Source organism: Hydractinia symbiolongicarpus, chromosome 5 (genome assembly GCF_029227915.1).
Source record: "Hydractinia symbiolongicarpus strain clone_291-10 chromosome 5, HSymV2.1, whole genome shotgun sequence".
Classification (NCBI taxonomy): domain Eukaryota; kingdom Metazoa; phylum Cnidaria; class Hydrozoa; order Anthoathecata; family Hydractiniidae; genus Hydractinia; species Hydractinia symbiolongicarpus.
In genome coordinates, this window is record NC_079879.1 from 9,287,444 (window position 1) to 9,301,411 (window position 13,968).

Consider the following 13,968-nt stretch of genomic DNA (forward strand, 5'->3'; position numbering starts at 1 on the left):
ATCCTATCATTGACTCTTGTGATGCCGTGACCAGGATTCGAACCTGGGTTATTGCGGCCACAACGCAATGTACTAACCTCTATACAATCACGGCTGATGTGAGATTGTTATCCATATATGTCTTCTAAAAACACTGTGCTGCAATGCGTTGATTAAGAAATGTATTACGTTATATTTGAAGTCGATACACAACATAATTTGGTGTATTTGAGAAAACAAGCAAAATTAAAGCATCAGGAGCTGTTCATCCAAGCGAATGGGGTCAATTTAATCGATACAGAAATATATGTTCACTTTCCTATCACTGATTCTTGTAATGCCGTGACCAGGATTTGAACCTGGGTTATTGCGGCCACAACGCAATGGACTAACCACTATACGATCACGGCCGATATAAGATTGTTAACCATATATGTCTTGTTCAAAGCACTCTGCTGCAATGCGATGATTAAGAAGCATATTTCGTTATGTTTGAAGCCGATACACAACATAATTCGGTGATATAAAGAAAATAAACAAAATAAATTCATAGGACTGTCTTCTCTAGCGAACAGAGACATTTTATTCCATACAGAAATATATGTTCACTTTCCTATCACTGATTCTTGTAATGCCGTGACCAGGATTCGAACCTGGGTTATTGCGGCCACAACGCAATGTACTAACCAATATACGATCACGGCTTATGTGAGATTGACTATACATGCCTTGTTCAAAACACTCTGCTGAAATGCGATGATTAAGAAGTATATTTCGTTATGTTTGAAGTCGATACACAACATAATTCGGTTATTTAAAAAGAATAAACAAAATGAATGCATAGGACTGTTTTCTCTATGAAACGGAGATATTTTAATCGATACAGAATTATATGTTCACTTTTCTATCACTGATTCTTGTAATGCCGTGACCAGGATTCGAACCAGGGTTATTGCGGCCACAACGGAATGTACTAACTACTATACGATCACGGCTGATATAAGATTGTTAACCATATATGTCTTGTTCAAAACACTCTGCTGCAATGCGATAATTAAAAAGTATATTTCGTTATGTTTGAAGTCGATACACAACATAATTCGGTTATATAAAGAAAATAAACAAAATAAATGCATAGAACTGATTTCTCTAGCGAACGGAGATATTTTAATCGATACAGAAATATATGTTCACATTCCTATCACTGATTCTTGTAATGCCGTGACCAGGATTCGAACCTTGGTTATTGCGGCCACAACGCAATGTACTAACCACTATACGATCACGGCTCATATGAGATTGTTAACCATATATTTATTGTTCAAAACACTCTGCTGCAATGCGATGATTAAGAAGTAAATTTCGTCATGTTTGAAGTTGATACACAACATAATTCGGTTATATAAAGAAAATAAACAAAATAAATGCATAGGACTGTTTTCTCTAGCCAACGGAGACAATTTAATTGATACAGAAGTACATGTTCACTATCCTATCATTGACTCTTGTAATGCCGTGACCAGGATTCGAACCTGGGTTATTGCGGCCACAACGCAATGTACTAACCTCTATACGATCACGGCTGATGTGAGATTGTTATCCATATATGTCTTCTAAAAACACTGTGCTGCAATGCGTTGATTAAGAAATGTATTACGTTATGTTTGAAGTCGATACACAACATAATTTGGTGTATTTGAGAAAACAAGCAAAATTAAAGCATCAGGAGCTGTTCATCCAAGCGAATGGGGTCAATTTAATCGATACAGAAATATATGTTCACTTTCCTATCACTGATTCTTGTAATGCCGTGACCAGGATTTGAACCTGGGTTATTGCGGCCACAACGCAATGGACTAACCACTATACGATCACGGCCGATATAAGATTGTTAACCATATATGTCTTGTTCAAAACACTCTGCTGCAATGCGATGATTAAGAAGTATATTTCGTTATGTTTGAAGCCGATACACAACATAATTCGGTGATATAAAGAAAATAAACAAAATGAATTCATAGGACTGTCTTCTCTAGCGAACAGAGACATTTTAATCCATACAGAAATATATGTTCACTTTCCTATCACTGATTCTTGTAATGCCGTGACCAGGATTCGAACCTGAGTTATTGCGGCCACAACGCAATGTACTAACCACTATACGATCACGGCTTATGTGAGATTGACTATACATGCCTTGTTCAAAACACTCCGCTGAAATGCGATAATTAAAAAGTATATTTCGTTATGTTTGAAGTCGATACACAACATAATTCGGTTATTTAAAAAGAATAAACAAAATGATTGCATAGGACTGTCTTCTCTATGGAACGGAGACAATTTAATCGATACAGAAGTACACGTTAACTTCCTATCACAGATTCTTCCAATGAAATGACCAGGATTCGAACCTGGGTTATTGCGGCCACAACGCAATGTACTAACCACTATACGATCACGGCTGATGTGAGATTGTTATCTATATATGTTTTGCTCAAAACACTGTGCTGCAATGCGTTGATTAAGAAATGTATTACGTTATGTTTGAAGTCGACACACAAAAAATAATTCGGTGTAATAGAGAAAACAAGCAAAATTAAAGCATGAGGAGCTGTTCATCCAAGCGAACGGGGTCAATTTAATCGATACAGAAATATATGTTCACTTTCCTATTACTGATTCTTGTAATGCCGTGCCCAGGATTCGAACCTGGGTTATGGCGGCCACAACGCAATGTACTAACCACTATACGATCACGGCTTATGTGAGATTGACTATACATGCTTTGCTCAAAACACTCTGCTGCAAGGCGATGATTAAGAAGTATATTACGTTATGTTCGAAGCCGATACACAACATAATTCGGTGATATAAAGAAAATAACAAATAGAATTCAAAGGACTGATTTCTCTAGCGAACGGAGATATTTTAATCGATACAGAAATATATGTTCACTTTCCTATCACTGATTCTTGTATTGCCGTGACCAGGATTCGAACCTGGGTTATTGCGGCCACAACGCAATGTACTAACCACTATACGATCACGGTGATGTGAGATTGTTATCTGTATATGTCTTGTTCAAAGCACTGAGCTGCAATGCGTTGATTAAGAAATGTATTACGTTATGTTTGAAGTCGATACACAACATAATTCGGTGTAATAGAGAAAACAAGCAAAATTAAAGCATCAGGAGCTGTTCGTCCAAGCGAACGGGGTCAATTTAATCGATACAGAAATATATGTTTACTTTCCTATCACTGATTCTTGTAATGCCGTGACCAGGATTCGAACCTGGGTTATTGCGGCCACAACGCAATGTACTAACCACTATACGATCACGGCTGATATAAGATTGTTAACCATATATTTTTTGTTCAAAACACTCTGCTGCAATGCGATGATTAAGAAGTATATTTCGTTATGTTTGAAGTCGATACACAACATAATTCGGTTATTTAAAAAGAATAAACAAAATGAATGCATAGGACTGTTTTCTTTATGGAACGGAGACAATTTAATCGATACAGAAGTACACGTTAACTTCCTATCACAGATTCTTCTAATGAAATGACCAGAACTCGAACCTGGGTTATTGCGGCCACAACGCAATGTACTCACCACTATACGATCACGGCTGATATAAGATTGTTAACCATATATGTCTTGTTCAAAACACTTTGCTGCAATGCGATGATTAAGAAGTATATTTCGTTATGTTTGAAATCGATACACAACATAATTCGGTTATTTAAAAAGAATAAACAAAATGAATGCATAGGACTGTTTTCTTTATGGAACGGAGACAATTTAATCGATACAGAAGTACACGTTAACTTCCTATCACAGTTTCTTCTAATGAAATGACCAGGATTCGAACCTGGGTTATTGCAGCCACAACGCAATGTACTAACCACTATACGATCACGGCTGATGTGAGATTGTTATCTATATATGTCTTGTTCAAAACACTGTCCTGCAATGCGTTGATTAAGAAATGTATTACGTTATGTTTGAAGTCGATAAACAACATAATTCGGTGTAATAGAGAAAACAAGCAAAATTAAAGCATCAGGAGCTGTTAATCCAAGCGAACAGGGTCAATTTAATCGATACAGAAATATATGTTCACTTTCCTATCTCTGATTGTTGTAATGCCGTGACCAGGATTCGAACCTGGGTTATTGCGGCCACAGCGCAATGTACTAACCACTATACGATCATGGCTTATGTGAGATTGACTATACATGCCTTGTTCAAAACACTCTGCTGCAAGGCAATGATTAAGAAGTATATTACGTTATGTTTGAAGCCGATGCACAACATAATTCGGTGATATAAAGAAAAAAAGGAAATGAATTCACAGGACTGTTTTCTCTAGCGAACGGTGATATTTTAATCGATTCAGAAATATACGTTCACTTTCCTATCACTGATTCTTGTAATGCCGTGACCAGGATTCGAACCTTGGTTATTGCGGCCACAACGCAATGTACTAACCACTATACGATCACGGCTCATATGAGATTGTTAACCATATATGTTTTGTTCAAAACACTCTGCTGCAATGCGATGATTAAGAAGTAAATATCGTTATGTTTGAAGTCGATACACAACATAATTCGGTTATATAAAGAAAATAAACAAAATAAATGCATAGGACTGTTTTTTCTAGCGAACGGAGGCAATTTAATTGATACAGAAGTACATGTTCATTATCCTATCACTGACTCTTGTAATGCCGTGACCAGAATTCGAACCTGGGTTATTGCGGCCACAACGCAATGTACTAACCACTATAACATCACGGCTGATGTGATATTGTTATCCATATATGTCTTGTACAAACACTGTGCTGCAATGCATTGATTAAGAAATGTATTACGTTATGTTTGAAGTCGATACACACCATAATTTGGTGTAATAGAGAAAACAAGCAAAATTAAAGCATCAGGAGCTGTTCATCCAAGCGAACGGGGTCAATTTAATCGATACAGAAATATATGTTCACTTTCCTAACACTGATTCTTGTAATGCCGTGACCAGGATTCGAACCTGGGTTATTGCGGCCACAACGCAATGTACTAACCACTATACGATCACGGCCGATATAAGATTGTTAACCATATATGTCTTGTTCAAAACACTCTGCTGCAATGCGATGATTAAGAAGTATATTTCGTTATGTTTGAAGTCGACACACAACATAATTCAGTGATATAAAGAAAATAAAAAAAATGAATTCATAGGACTGTTTTCTCTAGCGAACAGAGACATTTTAATCCATACAGAAATATATGTTCACTTTTCTATCACTGATTCTTGTAATGCCGTGACCAGGATTCGAACCTGGGTTATTGCGGCCACAACGCAATGTACTAACCACTATACGATCACGGGTGATATAAGATTGTTAACCATATATGTCTTGTTCAAAACACTCTGCTGCAATGCGATGATTAAGAAGTATATTTCGTTATGTTTGAAGTCGACACACAACATAATTCAGCGATATAAAGAAAATAAACAAAATGAATTCACAGTCTGTTTTCCCTAGCGAACGGTGATATTTTAATCGATTCAGAAATATACGTTCACTTTCCTATCACTGATTCTTGTAATGCCGTGACCAGGATTCGAACCTTGGTTATTGCGGCCACAACGCAATGTACTAACCACTATACGATCACGGCTTATGTGAGATTGACTATACATGCCTTGTTCAAAACACTCTGCTGCAAGGCGATGATTAAGAAGTATATTACGTTATGTTTGAAGCCGATACGCAACATAATTCAGTTATTTAAAAAGAATTAACAAAATGAATGCATAGGACTGTTTTCTCTATGGAACGGAGACAATTTAATCGATACAGAAGTACATGTTCATTATCCTATCACTGACTCTTGTAATGCCGTGACCAGAATTCGAACCTGGGTTATTGCGGCCACAACGCAATGTACTAAACACTATACCATCACGGCTGATGTGAGATTGTTATCCATATATGTCTTGTTAAAACACTGTGCTGCAATGCGTTGATTAAGAAATGTATTACGTTATGTTTGAAGTCGATACACACCATAATTTGGTGTAATAGAAAAAACAAGCAAAGTTAAAGCACCAGGAGCTGTTCATCCAAGTGAACGGGGTCAATTTAATCGATACAGAAATATATGTTCACCTTCCTAACACTGATTCTTGTAATGCCGTGAGCAGGATTCGAACCTGGGTTATTGCGGCCACAACGCATTGTACTAACCACTATACGATCACGGCCGATATGAGATTGTTAACCATATATGTCTTGTTCAAAACACTCTGCTGCAATGCGATGATTAAGAAGTATATTTCGTTATGTTTGAAGTCGACACACAACATAATTCAGTGATATAAAGAAAATAAAAAAAATGAATTCATAGGACTGTTTTCTCTAGCGAACAGAGACATTTTAATCCATACAGAAATATATGTTCACTTTTCTATCACTGATTCTTGTAATGCCGTGACCAGGATTCGAACCTGGGTTATTGCGGCCACAACGCAATGTACTAACCACTATACGATCACGGGTGATATAAGATTGTTAACCATATATGTCTTGTTCAAAACACTCTGCTGCAATGCGATGATTAAGAAGTATATTTCGTTATGTTTGAAGTCGACACACAACATAATTCAGCGATATAAAGAAAATAAACAAAATGAATTCACAGTCTGTTTTCCCTAGCGAACGGTGATATTTTAATCGATTCAGAAATATACGTTCACTTTCCTATCACTGATTCTTGTAATGCCGTGACCAGGATTCGAACCTTGGTTATTGCGGCCACAACGCAATGTACTAACCACTATACGATCACGGCTTATGTGAGATTGACTATACATGCCTTGTTCAAAACACTCTGCTGCAAGGCGATGATTAAGAAGTATATTACGTTATGTTTGAAGCCGATACGCAACATAATTCAGTTATTTAAAAAGAATTAACAAAATGAATGCATAGGACTGTTTTCTCTATGGAACGGAGACAATTTAATCGATACAGAAGTACATGTTCATTATCCTATCACTGACTCTTGTAATGCCGTGACCAGAATTCGAACCTGGGTTATTGCGGCCACAACGCAATGTACTAAACACTATACCATCACGGCTGATGTGAGATTGTTATCCATATATGTCTTGTTAAAACACTGTGCTGCAATGCGTTGATTAAGAAATGTATTACGTTATGTTTGAAGTCGATACACACCATAATTTGGTGTAATAGAAAAAACAAGCAAAGTTAAAGCACCAGGAGCTGTTCATCCAAGTGAACGGGGTCAATTTAATCGATACAGAAATATATGTTCACCTTCCTAACACTGATTCTTGTAATGCCGTGAGCAGGATTCGAACCTGGGTTATTGCGGCCACAACGCATTGTACTAACCACTATACGATCACGGTCGATATGAGATTGTTAACCATATATGTCTTGTTCAAAACACTCTGCTGCAATGCGATGATTAAGAAGTAAATTTCGTTATGTTTGAAGTCGATACACAACATAATTCGGTTATATAAAGAAAATAAACAAAATAAATGCATAGGACTGTTTTCTCTAGCGAACGGAGGCAATTTAATTGATACAGAAGTACATGTTCACTATCCTATCACTGACTCTTGTAATTCCGTGACCAGAATTCGAACCTGGGTTATTGCGGCCACAACGCAATGTACTAACCACTATACCATCACGGCTGATCTGATATTGTTATCCATATATGTCTTGTAAAAACACTGTGCTGCAATGCATTGATTAAGAAATGTATTACGTTATGTTTGAAGTCGATACACACCATAATTTGGTGTAATAGAGAAAACAAGCAAAATTAAAGCATCAGGAGCTGTTCATCCAAGCGAACGGGGTCAATTTAATCGATACAGAAATATATGTTCACTTTCCTAACACTGATTCTTGTAATGCCGTGACCAGGATTCGAACCTGGGTTATTGCGGCCACAACGCAATGTACTAACCACTATACGATCACGGCTGATATAAGATTGTTAACCATATATGTCTTGTTCAAAACACTCTGCTGCAATGCGATGATTAAGAAGTATATTTCGTTATGTTTGAAGTCGACACACAACATAATTCAGTGATATAAAGAAAATAAACAAAATGAATTCATAGGACTGTTTTCTCTAGCGAACAGAGACATTTTAATCCATACAGAAATATATGTTCACTTTTCTATCACTGATTCTTGTAATGCCGTGACCAGGATTCGAACCTGGGTTATTGCGGCCACAACGCAATGTTCTAACCACTATACGATCACGGGTGATATAAGATTTTTAACCATATATGTCTTGTTCAAAACACTCTGCTGCAATGCGATGATTAAGAAGTATATTTCGTTATGTTTGAAGTCGATACACAACATAATTCCGTTATTTAAAAAGAAAAAACAAAATGAATGCATAGGACTGTTTTCTCTATCGAACGAAGTCAATTTAATCGATACACAAGTACACGTTAACTTCCTATCACAGATTCTTCCAATGAAATGACCAGGATTTGAACCTGTGTTATTGCAGCCACAACGCAATGTACTAACCACTATACGATCACGGCTGATGTGAGATTGTTATCTATATATGTCTTGTTCAAAACACTGTGCTGCAATGCGTTGATTAAGAAATGTATTACGTTATGTTTGAAGTCGATACACAACATAATTCGGTGTAATAAAGAAAACAAGCAAAATTAAAGCATGAGAAGCTGTTCATCCAAGCGAACGGGGTCAATTTAATCGATACAGAAATATATGTTCACTTTCCTATCACTGATTCTTGTAATGCCGTGACCAGGATTCGAACCTGGGTTATTGCGGCCACAACGCAATGTACTAACCACTATACGATCACGGCTGATATAAGATTGTTAACCATAAATGTTTTGTTCAAAACACTTTGCTGCAATGCGATGATTAAGAAGTATATTTCGTTATGTTTGAAGTCGATACACAACATAATTCGGTTATTTAAAGAGAATAAACAAAATGAATGCATAGGACTGTTTTCTTTATGGAACGGAGACAATTTAATCGATACAGAAGTACAAGTTAACTTCCTATCACAGATTCTTCTAATGAAATGACCAGGATTCGAACCTGGGTTATTGCGGCCACAACGCAATGTACTAACCACTATACGATCACGGCTGATGTGAGATTGTTATCTATATATGTCTTGTTCAAAACACTGTGTTGCAATTCGTTGATTAAGAAATGTATTACGTAATGTTTGAAGTCGATAAACAACATAATTCGGTGTAATAGAGAAAACAAGCAAAATTAAAGCATCAGGAGCTGTTCATCTAAGCGAACGGGGTCAATTTAATCGATACAGAAATATATGTTCACTTTCCTATCACTGATTCTTGTAATGCCGTGACCAGGATTCGAACCTGGGTTATTGCGGCCACAACGCAATGTACTAACCACTATACGATCACGGCTTATGTGAGATTGACTATACATGCCTTGTTTAAAACACTCTGCTGCAAGGCAATGATTAACAAGTATATTTCGTTATGTTTGAAGTCGATACACAACATAATTCGGTTATATAAAGAAAATAAACAAAATAAATGCATAGAACTGATTTCTCTAGCGAACGGAGATATTTTAATCGACACAGAAATATATGTTCACATTCCTATCACTGATTCTTGTAATGCCGTGACCAGGATTCGAACCTTGGTTATTGCGGCCACAACGCAATGTACTAACCACTATACGATCACGGCTCATATGAGATTGTTAACCATATATTTATTGTTCAAAACACTCTGCTGCAATGCGATGATTAAGAAGTAAATTTCGTCATGTTTGAAGTCGATACACAACATAATTCGGTTATATAAAGAAAATAAACAAAATAAATGCATAGGACTGTTTTCTCTAGCCAACGGAGACAATTTAATTGATACAGAAGTACATGTTCACTATCCTATCATTGACTCTTGTAATGCCGTGACCAGGATTCGAACCTGGGTTATTGCGGCCACAACGCAATGTACTAACCTCTATACGATCACGGCTGATGTGAGATTGTTATCCATATATGTCTTCTAAAAACACTGTGCTGCAATGCGTTGATTAAGAAATGTATTACGTTATGTTTGAAGTCGATACACAACATAATTTGGTGTATTTGAGAAAACAAGCAAAATTAAAGCATCAGGAGCTGTTCATCCAAGCGAATGGGGTCAATTTAATCGATACAGAAATATATGTTCACTTTCCTATCACTGATTCTTGTAATGCCGTGACCAGGATTTGAACCTGGGTTATTGCGGCCACAACGCAATGGACTAACCACTATACGATCACGGCCGATATAAGATTGTTAACCATATATGTCTTGTTCAAAACACTCTGCTGCAATGCGATGATTAAGAAGTATATTTCGTTATGTTTGAAGCCGATACACAACATAATTCGGTGATATAAAGAAAATAAACAAAATGAATTCATAGGACTGTCTTCTCTAGCGAACAGAGACATTTTAATCCATACAGAAATATATGTTCACTTTCCTATCACTGATTCTTGTAATGCCGTGACCAGGATTCGAACCTGGGTTATTGCGGCCACAACGCAATGTACTAACCACTATACGATCACGGCTTATGTGAGATTGACTATACATGCCTTGTTCAAAACACTCTGCTGAAATGCGATGATTAAGAAGTATATTTCGTTATGTTTGAAGTCGATACACAACATAATTCGGTGATATAAAGAAAATAAACAAAATGAATTCATAGGACTGTCTTCTCTAGCGAACAGAGACATTTTAATCCATACAGAAATATATGTTCACTTTCCTATCACTGATTCTTGTAATGCCGTGACCAGGATTCGAACCTGGGTTATTGCGGCCACAACGCAATGTACTAACCACTATACGATCACGGCTTATGTGAGATTGACTATACATGCCTTGTTCAAAACACTCTGCTGAAATGCGATGATTAAGAAGTATATTTCGTTATGTTTGAAGTCGATACACAACATAATTCGGTGATATAAAGAAAATAAACAAAATGAATGCATAGGACTGTTTTCTCTATGAAACGGAGATATTTTAATCGATACAGAATTATATGTTCACTTTTCTATCACTGATTCTTGTAATGCCGTGACCAGGATTCGAACCTGGATTATTGCGGCCACAACGGAATGTACTAACTACTATACGATCACGGCTGATATAAGATTGTTAACCATATATGTCTTGTTCAAAACACTCTGCTGCAATGCGATAATTAAAAAGTATATTTCGTTATGTTTGAAGTCGATACACAACATAATTCGGTTATTTAAAAAGAATAAACAAAATGAATGCATAGGACTGTCTTCTCTATGGAACGGAGACAATTTAATCGATACAGAAGTACACGTTAACTTCCTATCACAGATTCTTCCAATGAAATGACCAGGATTCGAACCTGGGTTATTGCGGCCACAACGCAATGTACTAACCACTATACGATCACGGCTGATGTGAGATCGTTATCTATATATGTTTTGCTCAAAACACTGTGCTGCAATGCGTTGATTAAGAAATGTATTACGTTATGTTTGAAGTCGATACACAAAAAATAATTCGGTGTAATAGAGAAAACAAGCAAAATTAAAGCATGAGGAGCTGTTCATCCAAGCGAACGGTGTCAATTTAATCGATACAGAAATATATGTTCACTTTCCTATTACTGATTCTTGTAATGCCGTGCCCAGGATTCGAACCTGGGTTATGGCGGCAACAACGCAATGTACTAACCACTATACAATCACGGCTGATGTGAGATTGACTATACATGCCTTGCTCAAAACACTCTGCTGCAAGGCGATGATTAAGAAATGTATTACGTTATGTTTGAAGTCGATACACACCATAATTTGGTGTAATAGAGAAAACAAGAAAAATTAAAGCATCAGGAGCTGTTCATCCAAGCGAACGGGGTCAATTTAATCGATACAGAAATATATGTTCACTTTCCTAACATTGATTCTTGTAATGCCGTGACCAGGATTCGAACCTGGGTTATTGCGGCCACAACGCAATGTACTAACCACTATACGATCACGGCCGATAGAAGATTGTTAACCATATATGTCTTGTTCAAAACACTCTGCTGCAATGCGATGATTAAGAAGTATATTTCGTTATGTTTGAAGTCAACACACAACATAATTCAGTGATATAAAGAAAATAAACAAAATGAATTCATAGGACTGTTTTCTCTAGCGAACAGAGACATTTTAATCCATACAGAAATATATGTTCACTTTTCTATCACTGATTCTTGTAATGCCGTGACCAGGATTCGAACCTGGGTTTTTGCGGCCACAACGCAATCTACTAACCACTATACGATCACGGGTGATATAAGATTGTTAACCATATATGTCTTGTTCAAAACACTCTGCTGCAATGCGATGATTAAGAAGTATATTTCGTTATGTTTGAAGTCGATACACAACATAATTCGGTTATTTAAAAAGAATAAACAAAATGAATTCACAGGACTGTTTTCTCTAGCGAACGGTGATATTTTAATCGATACAGAAATATACGTTCACTTTCCTATCACTGATTCTTGTAATGCCGTGACCAGGATTCGAACCTTGGTTATTGCGGCCACAACGCAATGTACTAACCACTATACGATCACGGCTCATATGAGATTGTTAGCCATATATGTCTTGTTCAAAACACTCTGCTGCAATGCGATGATTAAGAAGTAAATATCGTTATGTTTGAAGTCGATACACAACATAATTCGGTTATATAAAGAAAATAAACAAAATAAATGCATACGACTGTTTTCTCTAGCGAACGGAGGCAATTTAATTGATACAGAAGTACATGTTCATGATCCTATCACTGACTCTTGTAATGCCGTGACCAGAATTCGAACCTGGGTTATTGCGGCCACAACGCAATGTACTAACCACTATACCATCACGGCTGATGTGAGATTGTTATCCATATATGTCTTGTAAAAACACTGTGCTGCAATGCGTTGATTAAGAAATGTATTACGTTATGTTTGAAGTCGATACACACCATAATTTGGTGTAATAGAGAAAACAAGCAAGGTTAAAGCATCAGGAGCTGTTCATCCAAGCGAACGGCGTCAATTTAATCGATACAGAAATATATGTTCACTTTCCTAACACTGATTCTTGTAATGCCGTGACCAGGATTCGAACCTGGGTTATTGCGGCCACAACGCAATGTACTAACCACTATACGATCACGGCCGATATAAGATTGTTAACCATATATGTCTTGTTCAAAACACTCTGCTGCAATGCGATGATTAAGAAGTATATTTCGTTATGTTTGAAGTCGATACACAACATAATTCAGTGATATAAAGAAAATAAACAAAATGAATTCATAGGACTGTTTTCTCTAGCGAACGGTGATATTTTAATCGATACAGAAATATACGTTCACTTTCCTATCACTGATTCTTGTATTGCCGTGACCAGGATTTGAACCTTGGTTATTGCGGCCACAACGCAATGTACTAACCACTATACGATCACGACTCATATGAGATTGTTAACCATATATGTCTTGTTCAAAACCCTCTGCTGCAATGCGATGATTAAGAAGTAAATTTCGTTATGTTTGAAGTCGATACACAACATAATTCGGTTATATAAAGAAAATAAACAAAATAAATGCATAGGACTGTTTTTTCTAGCGAACGGATGCAATTTAATTGATACAGAAGTACATGTTCACTATCCTATCACTGACTCTTGTAATGCCGTGACCAGAATTCGAACCTGGGTTATTGCGGCCACAACGCAATGTACTAACCACTATACCATCACGGCTGATGTGAGATTGTTATCCATATATGTCTTGTAAAAACACTGTGCTGCAATGCGTTGATTAAGAAATGTAT

At 36.7% G+C, this 13,968-nt stretch overlaps 24 non-coding genes across 24 annotated transcripts; all 24 read right to left on the reverse strand.

The window, feature by feature from the left end:
• Positions 1 to 22: 22 nt before the first annotated feature.
• Trnah-gug (transfer RNA histidin (anticodon GUG)) lies at positions 23 to 94 on the reverse strand. Its single transcript has one exon. It is a non-coding gene; the product is annotated as a tRNA-His (tRNA).
• A 517-nt stretch (positions 95 to 611) lies between these two features.
• On the reverse strand, positions 612 to 683 carry Trnah-gug (transfer RNA histidin (anticodon GUG)). Its single transcript has one exon. It is a non-coding gene; the product is annotated as a tRNA-His (tRNA).
• Positions 684 to 1,196: 513 nt separating this feature from the next.
• On the reverse strand, positions 1,197 to 1,268 carry Trnah-gug (transfer RNA histidin (anticodon GUG)). The gene has a single exon. It is a non-coding gene; the product is annotated as a tRNA-His (tRNA).
• Positions 1,269 to 1,490: 222 nt separating this feature from the next.
• On the reverse strand, positions 1,491 to 1,562 carry Trnah-gug (transfer RNA histidin (anticodon GUG)). Its single transcript has one exon. It is a non-coding gene; the product is annotated as a tRNA-His (tRNA).
• A 517-nt stretch (positions 1,563 to 2,079) lies between these two features.
• Positions 2,080 to 2,151, reverse strand: Trnah-gug (transfer RNA histidin (anticodon GUG)). Its single transcript has one exon. It is a non-coding gene; the product is annotated as a tRNA-His (tRNA).
• Positions 2,152 to 2,957: 806 nt separating this feature from the next.
• On the reverse strand, positions 2,958 to 3,029 carry Trnah-gug (transfer RNA histidin (anticodon GUG)). The gene has a single exon. It is a non-coding gene; the product is annotated as a tRNA-His (tRNA).
• A 223-nt stretch (positions 3,030 to 3,252) lies between these two features.
• Positions 3,253 to 3,324, reverse strand: Trnah-gug (transfer RNA histidin (anticodon GUG)). Its single transcript has one exon. It is a non-coding gene; the product is annotated as a tRNA-His (tRNA).
• An 810-nt stretch (positions 3,325 to 4,134) lies between these two features.
• Positions 4,135 to 4,206, reverse strand: Trnah-gug (transfer RNA histidin (anticodon GUG)). The gene has a single exon. It is a non-coding gene; the product is annotated as a tRNA-His (tRNA).
• A 218-nt stretch (positions 4,207 to 4,424) lies between these two features.
• On the reverse strand, positions 4,425 to 4,496 carry Trnah-gug (transfer RNA histidin (anticodon GUG)). The gene has a single exon. It is a non-coding gene; the product is annotated as a tRNA-His (tRNA).
• A 517-nt stretch (positions 4,497 to 5,013) lies between these two features.
• Trnah-gug (transfer RNA histidin (anticodon GUG)) lies at positions 5,014 to 5,085 on the reverse strand. Its single transcript has one exon. It is a non-coding gene; the product is annotated as a tRNA-His (tRNA).
• A 515-nt stretch (positions 5,086 to 5,600) lies between these two features.
• Trnah-gug (transfer RNA histidin (anticodon GUG)) lies at positions 5,601 to 5,672 on the reverse strand. Its single transcript has one exon. It is a non-coding gene; the product is annotated as a tRNA-His (tRNA).
• A 1,101-nt stretch (positions 5,673 to 6,773) lies between these two features.
• Trnah-gug (transfer RNA histidin (anticodon GUG)) lies at positions 6,774 to 6,845 on the reverse strand. The gene has a single exon. It is a non-coding gene; the product is annotated as a tRNA-His (tRNA).
• Positions 6,846 to 7,948: 1,103 nt separating this feature from the next.
• On the reverse strand, positions 7,949 to 8,020 carry Trnah-gug (transfer RNA histidin (anticodon GUG)). Its single transcript has one exon. It is a non-coding gene; the product is annotated as a tRNA-His (tRNA).
• Positions 8,021 to 8,831: 811 nt separating this feature from the next.
• Trnah-gug (transfer RNA histidin (anticodon GUG)) lies at positions 8,832 to 8,903 on the reverse strand. Its single transcript has one exon. It is a non-coding gene; the product is annotated as a tRNA-His (tRNA).
• Positions 8,904 to 9,420: 517 nt separating this feature from the next.
• On the reverse strand, positions 9,421 to 9,492 carry Trnah-gug (transfer RNA histidin (anticodon GUG)). Its single transcript has one exon. It is a non-coding gene; the product is annotated as a tRNA-His (tRNA).
• A 219-nt stretch (positions 9,493 to 9,711) lies between these two features.
• Trnah-gug (transfer RNA histidin (anticodon GUG)) lies at positions 9,712 to 9,783 on the reverse strand. Its single transcript has one exon. It is a non-coding gene; the product is annotated as a tRNA-His (tRNA).
• Positions 9,784 to 10,005: 222 nt separating this feature from the next.
• On the reverse strand, positions 10,006 to 10,077 carry Trnah-gug (transfer RNA histidin (anticodon GUG)). The gene has a single exon. It is a non-coding gene; the product is annotated as a tRNA-His (tRNA).
• Positions 10,078 to 10,594: 517 nt separating this feature from the next.
• Trnah-gug (transfer RNA histidin (anticodon GUG)) lies at positions 10,595 to 10,666 on the reverse strand. The gene has a single exon. It is a non-coding gene; the product is annotated as a tRNA-His (tRNA).
• Positions 10,667 to 10,885: 219 nt separating this feature from the next.
• Trnah-gug (transfer RNA histidin (anticodon GUG)) lies at positions 10,886 to 10,957 on the reverse strand. The gene has a single exon. It is a non-coding gene; the product is annotated as a tRNA-His (tRNA).
• A 1,103-nt stretch (positions 10,958 to 12,060) lies between these two features.
• Positions 12,061 to 12,132, reverse strand: Trnah-gug (transfer RNA histidin (anticodon GUG)). Its single transcript has one exon. It is a non-coding gene; the product is annotated as a tRNA-His (tRNA).
• Positions 12,133 to 12,648: 516 nt separating this feature from the next.
• Positions 12,649 to 12,720, reverse strand: Trnah-gug (transfer RNA histidin (anticodon GUG)). Its single transcript has one exon. It is a non-coding gene; the product is annotated as a tRNA-His (tRNA).
• A 222-nt stretch (positions 12,721 to 12,942) lies between these two features.
• On the reverse strand, positions 12,943 to 13,014 carry Trnah-gug (transfer RNA histidin (anticodon GUG)). The gene has a single exon. It is a non-coding gene; the product is annotated as a tRNA-His (tRNA).
• A 223-nt stretch (positions 13,015 to 13,237) lies between these two features.
• Positions 13,238 to 13,309, reverse strand: Trnah-gug (transfer RNA histidin (anticodon GUG)). The gene has a single exon. It is a non-coding gene; the product is annotated as a tRNA-His (tRNA).
• Positions 13,310 to 13,825: 516 nt separating this feature from the next.
• Positions 13,826 to 13,897, reverse strand: Trnah-gug (transfer RNA histidin (anticodon GUG)). Its single transcript has one exon. It is a non-coding gene; the product is annotated as a tRNA-His (tRNA).
• Positions 13,898 to 13,968: the final 71 nt, after the last annotated feature.